The sequence below is a fragment of the Meriones unguiculatus genome, chromosome 1, assembly GCF_030254825.1.
Source record: "Meriones unguiculatus strain TT.TT164.6M chromosome 1, Bangor_MerUng_6.1, whole genome shotgun sequence".
NCBI classification, from domain to species: Eukaryota; Metazoa; Chordata; class Mammalia; order Rodentia; family Muridae; genus Meriones; species Meriones unguiculatus.
The window spans coordinates 4971021-4983873 of NC_083349.1; the positions used below are offsets into that span (position 1 = coordinate 4971021).

The 12853-nt window shown below is 55.1% G+C and overlaps 1 protein-coding gene across 1 annotated transcript in view; it reads right to left on the minus strand.

The window, feature by feature from the left end:
- Lrrc4b (leucine rich repeat containing 4B) overlaps positions 1-12451 on the minus strand; it is a 32388-nt gene extending 19937 nt beyond the window's left edge. Inside the window, exon 1 of the mRNA XM_021633806.2 lies at positions 12269-12451. The gene's annotated coding sequence lies outside the window, so the exon portion shown is untranslated. The remainder of the gene's footprint in view (positions 1-12268) is intronic.
- Between the last annotated feature and the right edge of the window lie 402 nt (positions 12452-12853).

The following is a 12853-nucleotide window of genomic DNA, read 5'->3' on the forward strand; positions in this document are numbered from 1 at the left end:
CTCCCCCGCTAATCAAAGGCTCCGTTATCTAATTAACCCGTTGGTTCTGGACAGTCAGAGAAGGTCGGGGGAAGCGGGGGAGGAAGGTTGTCGGCTGTGCTGCCAGGGGAGAGGGGTTTGGACTGTGCCAAGCTAGAGCCTCATGGCACACACACACACACACACACACACCACCACCACCACCAGCAGCAGCAGCAGCAGCAGCAGCAGCAGCCTCAGCTGCAGAACCAGGCTCGGCCGCATGGACTCCATGCCACCGGATCAAGACGTCCCTCCTGCATCCTCAGGGCCATCCTGGCACCCCTGTGTCTGCTAAAGGACTCCCACTACCTCATGCAGCCACTGGTTCAACCCCATCTCATTATCTCAGCAAACCTATGCCAGCCAACTTAGGCCATGTCACCATCAGCCTGTCTTTCAGCCGGGGCCAGCACTCATTCTTGCCACAAAGAAAACTAACCCTGATGCCCCACCCCACCCTGCCTCAGCAACAGACTAATACCCACCTCCTAGTGCCCTCTGCAGAACAGGCTTGAAAGCTACACTCTACTTATCCACTTCATGTATCCGTTCATCTATCCATTCCTCCTTCCGTTCGTTTGTCCAGACATCTATGCATCTACCTATCCATCCACCCATCTATCATCAATCCATCGGTCCATCCATCCATCTATATATCCACCCTTTATTCATCTATCCATCCATCCACCATCAATCCATCGGTCCATCCATCCATCCTTCTATATATCCACCCTTTATTATTCTATCCATCCATCCACCATCAATCCGTCAGTCCATCCATTCATCTATGTATCTATCCTTCCACCTACCTGTCTATTTCTCCCTCTTTGTCCATCCATCCCTTTATATATCCATCCATCTCTTCTTTATCCATCCACCCATCCATTCATAAATTCACTTATCTATATATCCATTCATCCAGACCTTTAGACATATCTTTATTCTTTATCCATCCATCAACCATCCATTTATTGATTTATCTGTTCATCCATCCATTTATGTCTCTATCCATCCCTTTATGCATCCATTCATTCACTTGCCCATCCATCTATTATTGGTCCATCCATCCACCCATCCATCCCATCCATTCTTCTACCTCTTTGTCCCTGCCCATCTATCATTTCCCCCCTTTTCCCCTTACTGTGTCTAAAAGTTATTTATGAAACACCCACTATGTGCCAGGCACTGAAGCAGATGCCAACAGTGATTACACACTGGTACAAGGCTCAGCATACCACAGGGCACAAATGGAGGTAGTGCTAGTTAGAGCTCTGGGAAGGGACTGGGTTGAAGCCCCAATTTTTCCTTTTGCCGTATGGCTCCAGTTTCTGAGTTTGGCGTCCTCCATCATGAAGAAGCTAATGCACGTCATCTGCCAGAGTGTCTGGAGGCCAGAAGAGTAGTGTGCGCAACACAGGTTCTCCTGTCTCAACAGTAGAACGCTCACAGTACAACTCAGCTCATGCTCAGCTAGCTTCCTAACTGGCTGCTACCTCACTCCTGCCTGGACCCTCTACTGCTGACTCCCACAGTGTGTCTGCCCCCACAGGTGACCAGAGGGACCCTGTTAACATGGCAGCCAGATCCCATCCTTTGCTGCTCAGGACCCTCCAGCAACTTCTGAATCACACAGATAAAGGAGAGCCGAGCACCAGCCGGGGGGGGGGCAGGAAGGGTGCTTTGCACTTGCTTTTCGCTCCTCCTGCACCCCTCTGCCTAGTCAGTTTCTCAGTGAATGGTGCCTGGTGCATTTTCTTTCTCTCTGTGGGTACTGCCACCTAACCTCTCAGGCCATATCTACTGGAGAGGGCTCTCATTTGCTTTGCTCTCTTTTTGGTGTTGAAACTTGTGACAGAATCCAGTACGCTCAGAGAATGCCAGGGGACCGAAGGGATGGACGCACTGGCATGGATGCTTGGCTGCACACCTTTCCTTTTAGGTTATATCCCAGCCTCTTGTCACAGACACGCCTGTACCCAGCCCAGGCATAGCAGCCTTGGACATCCCTCCACCAGTCCCCAAGAGGTCCCTGCCTTGGCTGGACACCTGTGTCTTTTTTCCTCCTTCCCCTGGCCTCCCCCATTGCCACAATACTACCTGGCTGGCTAGATCCCAGTGCATTTCTGTGTGCCTCTCTTAACCTGCCACTAGGGGAGTCTCATCTTTGCCTGGAACCAGAACCTGCCCATGGGCTCCATACTTGCCAAACTAGTGCAGACAGGGAGCAGGCTAGATGCTTTTTCCCAGTGTGCATCTGAGCTAGTTCCAGGCACAGGCTGCCTTAGAGCAGGCTCACACACAGCACACAGCTGTGAGCACATCACCAGTATGGACACCATACCCTTCTGCAGCGTTTCTTGAGGAAAAGAAAGCTGTTCTGGGAGGAAGCCCTCTAAGAACTTCTAGCATCCCCATTTCACAAATAGATAGGTCTAGACACTAGCTCTAGGTCAACTATAGCGTTAAGAAAGATGCCGGGCATGTAGGCACAGGCTTGTTATCCTTACTATGCAGGGGGTAAGTAGAAGAGCAGCAAGTTCAAGGCCAGCCTGGGCAACTTAATGAGATTCTGTCTCTAAAGAAGAAGACAAAAAGAGGGCTGGGGTATGGGTGTAGCGCAGCAGTAAAGCACCTGTCTAGAGCCCCCAGTGAGGGCCGAGGCATGTAGTGGGCACCCCGCCTAGTCCACAAAAGGCACAAGGTTCCATTCTAAGTACTGCTAATACTCCAATGCACACAGACAGACAGACATAAACACATGCATATATGCACTCGAGAACACACACGTATGTATCTGGGATGGCAGCTCCATGGATAAAGGGCTTGCCGAGTTCAGTCCCCGGAAGCCATGTAAACAAGCTGGACTTGGGGCGTACTCGGCACTGAGGAGAAGGAAACAGAGCCCACAGGCTTGCTGGTTAGCCAGCCTAGCCAAAGAGGTGGTCTCTGGGCCAGTGAGAGAGCCCGTGTAAAAACAAGGGCATACGAGGTTGATGACATGGCTTGGTAGATAAGGCTGCCTGTAGCCTGGGGAATCTGGGTTTGATGGAGGGAGAGAACAGACTCCTGTCCTCTCACCATGTGCACATACACAATGATGAATAAACATTTTTTTTTTTTTTAAGGAAAACCAAAAACCAAAACAAAACTAAAACCAAAAATTTACAGTGCAGATCTGAGGAACACTGACGCTGACCTCTGGCCTTCATAGGTGCGACACACACACACACACACACACACACACACACACACACACAGAGGTTGCTGTGGTGGAGGCTGGCCAAGTAGCCAACCAGTAGCCTCTTAAGCTCTCCTTCCTGCCCTGGGGTGCCCGACACAGAATACGCCTCCAGCCCCTGGGAGGCTCAGCCATGGTCTCAGGCTGGGAGGCTGACTCATATTGGTGAGAGACACTGGCTGCCCCAGGCAGGACTGTGGCTGGGAATCAGGCCTTGACTGGGCAGAGCCTGAGGAATGGAGAAGCCAGATAGCTGAGCAGGCTGGAGGGAGGGCCCCAGGGTCCAGGTGCTCAAGCAAGGTGGCAAGCTCTCACAGACACTGCTGTTTGCTCAGCTCTGGCTCGGGGCTTGTCTTGGGCACAGTGCTTGAGAGGATTCAGACAGATGGCAGATCAGAAACTCGGAAACTCGGGGGCCTAGAGGAGGTGGGGTGAGGAGAAAAGGGAGGCAGGAAGCACTCCTGTCAGCCACACTCCTGTGCCTGAGTGAGTTCAGCAGGTGAGGACAAGACAGGAAACTGCTGTAGGGCAGCAAGAGGGGTTTGGTCAGAGCTAGAAGAGGACTTCCTCAACTTCGGGTGGCAGAGAGGCACCACAGCCTGGGCAGCAGTCATAAGCAAGGCTTGGGGAGGGGTCGGGAGGTATCTGCTCAGGGCAGAAGGAAATAAGCCAGTGCGTTGTCCCCAGGGCTTTCACAGTAAGAGCGAACACAACCCTGAGCACTGATATCCTCTCAGCTGGGAGCAAAGGATCCTTGAAGAGAGCGGCAGAGCAGAGTCCTGGCTGCCCAGGCACGTCAGGTGTCTGTCCTGGCGTCATGTCATGGAGCCTCCGTGTGTAGCAACTTCCTGCTCTCTCAGCTGTCTGTCTCCCACTAGAAGGTGACAAGGACCAGATGCCCGTATACAGGCTCACAGTCCCAACCTCTGCTCTCATGCTGGCAGCTGGGAGTATACCACAGAGCAATAGCAGGACAGAGGACACAAGAAGATGAGCCAGGGCGGGGTGAGGAGTATGAAGGAGGGGTCTCCCCTAGCCAGCAGGCTCCTGGGAACAGTTACAGGGAGGGACACGGTGGCTGAATGCTGGGAGCCAAAACCTATCTCTTCTGCCTAGAGTGAAGAAGCCAGAAGTCAGAGCTGAGGCAAGGGGGAAGTGGGGTGGGGGATGTGGGGGGTGGGAGGGGCTGTGGCTGGAGCTGAAGTGACAGGAAGGGGGAAGAATGAAAAGATTGCAAATGGGCAAAACCATCAGAACCCAGAAGCAGAAGAGGTGAGGAAGAAGATGACCCTGCTCCTTTGCTGGCCCGAAAGCCATGAAGGGAGGCAGCTGGGCACCGACAGAGACAGGCCCTAAGTGCATGTTCCACAGGCCCAGCCTAGGCTGTCACACCAGGCAGCGGCTTCACACAGCCCAGGAGAGGGCAGGAGATTCAGAAAAGGAAGAGGAACCCGGGATTCAGCGGTTTGAGCCTGTGACTTTGGCACTCAGGAGGCGGAGGCAGGAGGATTGCTCTGAGTTCCAGGCCAGTCCGGGTTGTATAGCAGGACCCTGTTTCAGCCCCCTCTAAATAAGAAACAACAAACACACCCAGGCTGGGAGTATTGCTCAGGTGATAGAGACCTCACCCAGCATTCACCAGGCCCTCTCTCCCATCCCTAGCACCGCATAACCGGGGCGTGGTAGCACATAGCTCTCATGCCAGCACTTGAGAAATAGAGGCGGGAGGATCCGGAGTTCAAGGTCATTCTCAGCTACACACAAAGTGTAAAGCCAGCCTGGGTTGCGTGAGACCCTGTCTTAAAATAGCAACAAGAAAAAAAAATGTGATAGGCTCTTGTCCTGTGCTAGCATCAGTCTGCCCTTGCTGTCCTTTCCCTGCTGCCTCTACTGAGCAATGGGCATGGATGAGCAGTATTATGTAACAGAGGGCTGGAGGTCAGGGAGGGGGACTCTGGCAGCGTGGCAGGGACCCACCAGCTACGGTGCAGGGCACCCATGAAACTCTGACATGGCCCTGACTGATGGAGTTCTGGAGTAACAGAACCTTCTCAGCCACAGGATGGAGCCCAGTGGCTATCCACCACGGCTGGCCACCGTGCACCCCTCAGCTGGCAGCTATGACTGCAGGCTGAGCTTCAACTTAAAACTCTCCTGCCTCAGCCGTCTGTGCGCTGTGAGGATGGTTGTGTACAACCACACACAGCCTGGGTGTGTCGTTCACTTGAGAAGAACTTAAATGGCAGCAGGAAATGTGGCTTGGTGTGGCTGACCCCAGCCCTGGCTAGAGCCATCTCTGTTTCAGTGCCCGTAACATTGGTGGGACATGGTCTCCTACGGGGCTCCTGGAGAGAAGATCTGGTTCTACTGGAAGCCCATGGGGCAGAGCCAGGCAGGCCACTTCACAGAAGAATATTTTGAGGCCTGGTGTACTTAATGTGTGTTTAATGTGGTCCTAATGGACCCACACACGAGCGGGCTCGCTGGCAGAACCATGGCTTCCAGACCCCCGTGTCTTGTGCTAAAGAGGGAATACTTACATTTCATACCCAGCAGGGGCAGGCATTGAAACCGTGTTTGCTGCTGAGGCTTGGGCAGGTGGCCCTGGGCACCATGGGCACACTCAAGAAGTGTGTCCTAGCGGGCCTGTTTCTGGGTTAGGCACTCGTGTTTTCTGTGAAACAAAGGGCACAGAAGTAGCCGAGTGTGGTGTTTCACACATGGCATCTCAGCATCTGGTAGACAGAGGCAGGGGACTGCTGTGAGTGTGAGGGTTGTGCTACATTCGAAGGCCTGTCTCAAAGAAAAGGAAAACCTGAAGGCAATGGTGAAAGCCCTGAAAAATCGTAGAGTTGTGTCAAACACAACCGACTTTCCCAGAGAAACCCAAGCGTCCAAGCTGCCTGGGGCTCCTCCATGTGCAGGCTTTGAGGATGGGGTTCTGTGTTTCCCAAAGTGGCAGCCAGAGGTGCTCAGCTCTGGGTCCCCCAGTGTCCACGCCCATGCTAGGAAGAATGAAGCCCTTCATCCCACCCTGTCCAGGGCAACAGAAGACTGTGGCTCAGTGTAGGCTTCGAGCTTGATCTGCCACCATGACTAGCCATGTGGCCTTGCAAAGAGGTGGGCCAAAGCCTTACCTGTTCATAGGAAACAGCCCGTTTCTTCAACGGGCTCCCAATAAAGCATTCTTGTAAGAAAATACCCTCCTCCATCTCTCAGACTGTCTCCTAGGAGGGAGGGTGGGGAAGGAGAGTGTGTAGGAGCCTGATGGAGCCCAGACTTATTCTCCAGCTCCCAGTTCCTTAATGACCTTCTCCACAACCCCAACAGTCTATAAAGATGACATAAAAGAAGACAGGCACAATACAGGGCCCTCGGTGGTCACTACATTCAAATGTAATATTCATATCTATTTCTTTATTTAGGTTTTTTGTTTTTTGGGTTTTTTTTTCTTTGTTTTTGTTTTGTTTTCTTTAGACAAGGTGGCCCAGGCTGACCTCGAGCTCATCAAACTCATGACAACATTCTTGCCTCAGACTCTTGGAGAAAATGACAATTTATTCTTGCTGGGGCAGGAGCACAAGCTTTCCCTCACTCCATGACTCAGCCCCTGCCCCATATGGAATGCCATCATTTCCGACTGGGCCAGTGCTGTTCACGTGTTAGACGGCGGATCCCCCAGGATCGCAGTCTCCTTCTACAAACCAGACTCTCTGGCACACTCGTTGGCACAGCCGCAGTCAGCCCGAGCACCCTGTCTTCTCGGGGCTTGTGGACAGAGGGTCCCAGGTTAGGAACTTTAAGCACTGAGAACTGGGGCTGGTGAGGTGGCTTAGCAGGTAAAGGCACCTGTTGCCACCCCTGAAGAGCTGAGCTGCATGCTGGAACCCATGTGGTAGAAGGAGAGAAGACACATACCAGCTGTCTTCTGACCTCCTCAAGCACACCATGTGTATGCACACACCGCCAATAACTAAATGCATGCAATAATTAGAAAAAATCATGACGTCCTGGGGGGGGTCTGGAGAAATAGGTTCAGTGGTCAAGAGCACCGGATGCTCATGCAGTGGACCTGCATTCATTTCAGTACCCACAGGGCAGCTCCCAACCTGCTCTACTTCAGTTTCAGAGATCCAATACTCTTCTGACTCCTCAGGCACCAGAGAAGCTTTGAGACAGTTACATTCATGCAGGCAAAACATACACACACAAATCTTAAAAATATATAAAGTACTAAGAATTGAACTCAAGGCTTCTTGCCCATTGGCAAGCGTTTTACCACTAAGCCACACCCCCAGCTTCATTTGCTGGTAGAGTTCCTTCTAGACGGAAATTCTAGGCAGAAGCGCTACCTCTGAGCCACACCCCTAGTCCCTTATTGGAGGATTCCAGACAGGGGTTCTACAGCTGAGTCAGCACCCTCCAGGCACTTGCTCTACCTCTGAGCCATGACACAGTCCTCTTTTAAAAATTCTTTTTAGATTTACTTTTACTATTTTACGTGGATGGGTGTTTTGCTCACATGTATGACTGGGCATCACATTTGTGCTTGGTGTCCAAAGAGGTGGTAAGCCTCCATGTGGGTACTGGGAATTGAACCTAGGTCCTTTGCAACCACAAAAAGTGCACTTAACCACCGAGGCAACTCTCCAGCATGGTGTGTGTGTGTGTGTGTAGTTTCATTTTTTTTTATTTATTTAATTTTATGTGCATTAGTGTGAAGGTGTCAGATCCCTTAGAATTGGGAGGTATAGACAGTTGTGAGCTGCCATGTGGGTGCTAGGAATTGAACCTGGGTCCTTTGGAAGAGCAGATGGTGCTCTTAACCACTGAGCCATAACTCCAGCCCCTGTTTTTGTTTTTTGAGACATGGTTTCTCTTATATAGTCAGGCTGCCTTCCAAGTGATGGGATTTATGGCCTGAGCCTTTTTTTTTTTTAATCTTGAGGCTAGGGTCTTGCTGGGTGGTCTAGACTAGCTTTGAACTTGTCATCCTCCTCCCTCAGCCTCTCAAGTGGCTGAGATGACAGCCCTGTGTCACCAAAGCCAGGATGAGAATTTTGAGGAGAATTTTGAAGTTCAAATGTCCATGAGTCTTTAACATCCTAGTTACATTGCCAGCTCTGGGTTTCAGTTCTGCTGTGGAGAGCAGTGGTTCCAGGTCGGCATGGCAGTCTACAGAGAGGCCCCTCTGTACATCGGTGGCCTTGGAGAGGCTACTTCATACCTATGGCCACAGTTTGCTGTCAGAGTTGACTTGATGGCAGTGTCTCCCTGCTAGGAGTGGAATGAATCTCCATGCCATCTTTGCATAGGCTAGCTCAGAGGTGCCCCACAAATGTTGTTTTGGCTGCACTAAGGCTCTTGTCCTAGGGTTTTCTAGGCAAGAACAGGACAACTTTCTTCTGCACCTCCTCCCAGTGTTTCACCCTTCCATGGAGCTTCACACCTTCCTCACTGAGTCTAGGCAAGAGCTCTGGAACTAAGCTCAAAATGTGGGGACCTGTCACTGTCCCCAGCCTCACCTCTTTCCTTCCCATCAGCTAGCATTTACTCTACTCAACTTGCCCAAACCCTACAGACATCTCCCCACAGCTTCACTCTCAATGCCCTCTGGGATGGGCTCCTGCCCGCCTTAAAGCAGCACCTCCTGCCATCTCTAGGTCTTTGCAGCCCCTCCACCCTGGCACACCATGGCAACAGCCTAGTATGGGTTTCCAGGCAACAAGGGGCATCCTGCCACTGGAGTTACTCTCCTGCCATCCTCCGCCTGGCAAAACTGTCCTAGCCTCAGGACCAGGAACTGAAGGCAGAGAGGCTTCTTCCTGGCAGGAAGCAGAATCCTGAAACTTAGACACAAGCTTGTGCGTGCTTCAGGGCTGGGGTGGGGGGATGGGTGAATCACTACTGGCTGGCCACAGTCACCCCACTGAGGGACCAGCATCTGCCCCCTGACTTGGAGGTGAGACCAAGCGATCATCTTTCTGTGTCTCCAGGGATCCTGTTCTCCAATCCTTCCCAAAGATACAGTTGTCCTATGAGCCCCCAGGAGAGCTCAGGGTGCCCCTGGCTGTGAACTGGCTGAGAATGAGACCTTTGGGTGGACAACTGGTGCTCTAGCGACTGTCAGTGGAGGAAGACAGGCCATGCTGCCATGGGGCTTCCTGCAGGGCTCTGGGTAGACATCAACCTTGGGAGCCTGCAGATGGATCCTTTCCTGCTGTTGGCCCAGGTGGCCACAGGAGGTGGCTGCATTTTCCTGCTCCTTCTCTCCCTGCCCCACCATGTCCCTTTCTTGCTCTGTGGACACCTGTTGTCTGAGGACAGATTCTCACTGTGTAGCCCTGCCTGGATTGTCATAGACCGTTGAATGCACCATCCTCCTGGCCAGACACAGGGAACCATGGGCCTCAGGGACAGGGGAGACCCAGGGAAGGGAGCAGAAATGGGGGTTGGATCTCACAGTGCTGGAAAAAGCAGCCTTCTTGAGAGGTTAAAATGGCTCAGCAAAGGTGTTCCTCAGGGTAGTGCTGGTGCAAGAGAAGGCAGGTTGGTATCCGGGAAGTTCCAGGCAGAGCGTGGTGGGTTGGCCCCCGGGAAAGGCAAATAGATAAAGGCAAGGTGATACCTTGCCACAGAAATGCTGGTGGAGAAGGTGGGCTGCGCACTGGGGAGTGGATGCTGGGAGAGGAGTCAGTGGCAGGAAAGTAGAGTCCAAGCCTGAGCCAGGCCATCCACGCAAGAGGCCAAGCCTAGCGTCCTCTGCTGCAGAGCAGCTTCCACGTGGGCCCTGGTGGTGGCCTGTGCGCTGCCTGCCAGCTGTCGGGGGGGCCGGAAGCCTGAGGTCTCAGTTCTGCTGTCCTCTTGTTGGAGCGCCCTCCTGGCTCCTAGGGGTATGAGGGGCAACCCCCCCTCGCATCCCTCTAGCACACTCCCTTCAATCACAGCCCACTGCAACAGTGTGGACAGTGGGGTTACTCATTTGTACATTTACAGGCGGGGCCGGTTTCAGGGCCTTGCTTTCTGCATTCTGTCTCTGGGAGGAGCATGTGCGCAGGAGAACCTCTGCCTTTGTCGGTCCCCCCAAGTCACTGTGAGCACAGGATTCTAAGTGTGGGACTTCCTCCCCGGTGTGTGCTGCCTGCACACTCCATTTTCCGTGGGTTGACTGGGGCTCCTCTCTGCTTCTGGGTGGCAGAGCGCTTTCTAGCTCTAGCAGAGTGATTCCTGGGTCCCGGGCTCCCTGAGTCTGTGGCTCCAGCTGTTTGTGTGCTGGGTGGGTGGGGATGTGTATCCCTTCCCATCTCCAGACTGACTTTTCTCTTAAAAGAAATTAACAACCCCCCCGTGTGTGTGCTCTCGCGCGTGTGTGTTTCCCTGCAATAAATAAATCCTTGTGTGTGTGTGTATGGGAAGCCATTCCTCTCCAGCTCTCTAGCTCTGTACTACCTATTGAGTGTCTCCCAACAGCCTCTCTTTGGCTTTCCTCTTCTGTGTGTATTTGAATAATCAGGTGGTAGAGGACCAGAAGGGATCAGAGAAGGCCCAAGGAAGAGGAGGAGGCAGGTGGGAAGGGAAAGAGGAAGCTGCGAAGTGCAGCAGCGATGGGGCAGAAGATGCTTCAAAAGAGGGTGGCCGAGACTGGTCAGGGTCCTAGGGTAGGAGCAGCGGGAGGGGAGCTGCCTGGACCAGCGAGGCAGCCTACTCGGCTAGGCTGCTACCAGCTGCCACTGAAGCCCAGAGTTCCTGTCTGGCGCTGCGCGGCTGGACTCGGGATGTGAGGCGCATAGCAATGGATGGTGCGGAGGGAGGCGACTGCGGCTCGCAGCTGGGGAGGGGGCGAGGGGCACCCCGGGCTCCTCCACTGCCCAACTGGGGTGCTCCCCGGGAGGATTTCCCAGCCTGGAGAAAGTCACCCGAGGCTTCAGGGCAAAGAAGAGCCAGAGGTGGGAGTGCCCAGAGAGGAAATGGTGCTCAAGAACACGGGGGTGGGGGGGGATCAGAATTTAGCAGAAAGACTGGCTGGTGTCCCCAGCCCAAGAGGTGGAGTCCAGAGAAGCTGACGGTGGAGATGGAGACCTAGGAGGGACGCTGGACCAAGCCTGAGCTCTGGCCTAGGAGCGACAGCTAGGAGAAAGGAGAGGGTTCTGGAGAAGATGTGAGATTTAGGGGTGGGTGGGATCCCAGTACCCGAGCTAAGAAGACAGGGTTACAGAATGGGGCTTCCACAAGATCTGGGCTGAGGAGAAAGGGGGTACCAGCTAGCAAGGTTAGGGGGTTAAGGCAAGGAGAAGGATGGGGCCTAGAGGAGAACAGACCCAAGCTGAGTCTCCAGGAAGGAGGATGGAGGGATAGGACGTCCGGGGGAGAGGGTCAGCGATGGGCCGGATAAGGGGAAGGAAGTGCAGTTAGAAGGCCGCGGAAGGCCTTGGAAGAACAGGTGTGAGGGAGGCCGGCAGCGACTGGGGAGGTCCCCTCGAGAAGAGCACCCAGCGAGGAGGGGTCCCAAGGAGACCAGCGGGGACCGCAGTCCTGAGGCTGATGCGGGTCAAGGAAAGGGGGTCGTGGGAGGAGGGAGGGGCGGGACGCGCAGCCAGAAGGAGGAGGATCGGCGCTGGGTAGTGGGATCTGAGGCTGCCTCCCTCTCCAGTCACCCCCTCTTGGCTTTCCCATGTTCACTTCCCAAACTCCCCGGTTCTCCCCGGTTGCCACGGCAACCGCTCCTGCCAGGCGCGGTCACCAAGGAAACCCCGTGCCCGCCTCTCCCCCTCCCCATCGCCCGCACGCCCCCCGGCGGCGGGGAGGAGGGCGTGGGGGAGCGGGCTCCCGCCCCGGGCCACAGCCGGCCCGCCAGCTGCGGTCGCCCCTCCGGGGGCGCCGGTCCAGGTCCCGCTGGCATCCCGGCCCTGCGTCTCCGTTCAGTCCGGCCCCATCCTGCTCCGCGTTCCCTTCTGCCCCGGCCCCAGCCCCGTCCGACCCCGTCCCCACGCGCCGCGCGCTCCGACTCACCGCGGGCTCCGGGCTCCCGGCGAGGGGCGGCATGCCCCGAGGGGTCCGCTCGGGGCGCGGGGCCTGGGCCGGGGGCGTCCTCGGGGTCGCGGCTCCGCCCCCGCCCGGCCCGCCGCCCGCCCGCGCACCGCGCTCGCCGCCTGCCAGCCTGGCCGCCGCCCGCCTCCGCCGCGGCCCCGCCGCTCCCCCCACCCACCCCCCCAGGCCCCGGCCCGGCCCGGCCCCCGCTCGGACGGTGCGGCAGCCGCCGAGAGCAGCCGAGAGTCCCGCGGACGCGAGCGGAATACTGATGCTGGTGGGGAGCGGGAGGAGGAGGAGGAGGAGGAGAGAGGAGGAGGAGGGAGGGCGCTGAGGGGAGAGTGGCCGGGGAAGCTGGGGAGGGAGGGCAGGAGAGGCGGCGAAGAAGGGGGAGGGGAGGGAGAGGGGAGAGGGAGGATGGAGGGAAGGGGAGCCAGAGCCAAGGGGGAAGGGAGCAAAGGAGGAAGGGAGGGAGGAGAGGAAAGGAGGAGGGAGAAGAGAGAGAAAGGGGAGTGGAGGAGAGAAGGGGTTAGAGGCGCAGAGAAAGAGTAAGCGGCATTGTGAGGG